Genomic DNA, 1,815 nt, shown 5'->3' on the forward strand with positions numbered 1-1,815 from the left:
GGACAGCTGGAGGACTTGGGGTCAAATCCTAGCTTTGTGCAACTTCTGAAAATGCACTCTGAACCTTGCTGTCCTGGCTTGTGTGTGATGGGCTGAGATCAGCAGTGCAGTGGGAGGACGTGGCGCTCGGAAGCTTCCCTCCCTTCTAATGCTTCCTGTCCCCTTCCCCCTGGTCCGGCCAGACCATGGGGAACAGGCAGCCAGCACCCTCAACCCTGCAGCCCTCAAGGGGGGGACTTGGCCAAAAAGGAGACACAAGCCATCCCCTTCCCGAGGTCTGAGTAAAGGTACAGCCCGCCCCAAGCCCCAGGGTCTTGGGAGCCTTCTCAGAGACCCTGGCATCACTCTTTCCCTCCCTCATGGACACCGGCCTCTGTCACAACCTGGACTGAAGAGCTGAGCCACAGTTGAGCCCTTCCGTCAACTGCCCTCCATCCCACCTCCGGGGAAGCTGCACCCCTTTCTACGTGACCCTGATCATTGGGCTGGCATTCTTCATTCACTCAGCCACCCAGCCAGCATGCTGTCTGTCCTCAGGAGAGACAGACAGGTAGACAGTGATGACAGTCCATGTCATGGCGGACATCTGGAGATGCTTTCAGGCCAGGGGTCCCACAGGGAGAGGCAGGGCGGTGCTCACACCAAAGGATAGAACAGGAGGAGCTTGCAGGGTTAAGGATCCTGGAGGCTTCCTGAGCAAGCAGGGGACCAGCATGTGCCTGGGCAGAGGGGGAGAAGAGTACAGGACAGCAGGTCTCACTGAACTGTGGGGTCAGTCTGGAAAGGGGTTGGAAGTGAGGCTCTTAGGTGGACTTGCTGGGTCTCAGCGCCCAGTGACTTCATCTATAGAAGAGGCAGCTCCTCAGGAAACCCCAGCATGGCCATCTCCAGACCTGGAAGCCACCAAGGTCTGGAGTCCTTGCAGGACTCACAGTGCTCCCCAGGTGCCCTCTGGCCCCCACGGTTCCCGTGAGTCTTCTGGGGAAGCAGAGGCCTGGTTTGCTCTCCTTGATTCACCTCTGGCTCAGGCTGGTGAAGACAAGAAGCTAAACTAGTGACTACCTTACTCCTCCTGTGGTGAACCAGGAGCCTGGAGCCCCTGCAGCCATCATAGGAGAAGCCCTCCCCCAGAATCCCACTCCTCATGGAGACACAGCACACCAGGGGATGAGGCTGAGAATAGTGCAAGCCTGACTGTCTTATTTTAAAAGACTCTTTCCCTGCGCCTTAGCTGCTGGTGTTGCTCCCTAAAGGGGAGTAGTCCCCAGGGGACTGGCTGCCCCGCCCCGTCCTGACAGGAAGACCAGGCGGGTCCTCCTGGACACACTAGGTGCAGTGGGGGCAGGTGCCAAGAAGGCAGAGATTGCAACCTGTCTTCTGGGTCAGAGGGTCAGAACCAGGCTGAGGGGCCTCTTGCCTCACTGGCAGGAAGACCCATTTCTGATTTGAGCATTGTCCCAAAGCCCTGACCCCTGAGCTAAGGTGTGGCTGTTTCCAGTTTCGAACTGAAGATCTAGGGCTCAGACTAAGTCAATGAGGCTGGAGGGTGAGGAGCAGCTGGAGCGCAAGACCATGGACACGGTCGGGGAGCAGCAGGCCTGCTCTGTGGGAAGGAGGCTCAAACCCAGAACGTAGCGGGTGGGGAGGCTAACCGACAGGTGGACCAGGGGCTGTGGAAAGAGGGGCGGCCAGGTCTCGGACACTCCCTGCAAGCTGCTGTAAGCTCTTTTCCGTGGATGGGCTCCACCCAGAGGTCTGGGGGGTGGGGATGGGATTGTGGGTGTATGCAAATGTGAGCTGCTGTGGGGGACGGAA

This window comes from Bison bison, unplaced genomic scaffold, assembly GCF_000754665.1.
Source record: "Bison bison bison isolate TAMUID 2011002044 unplaced genomic scaffold, Bison_UMD1.0 scf7180017852239, whole genome shotgun sequence".
Classification (NCBI taxonomy): Eukaryota; Metazoa; Chordata; class Mammalia; order Artiodactyla; family Bovidae; genus Bison; species Bison bison.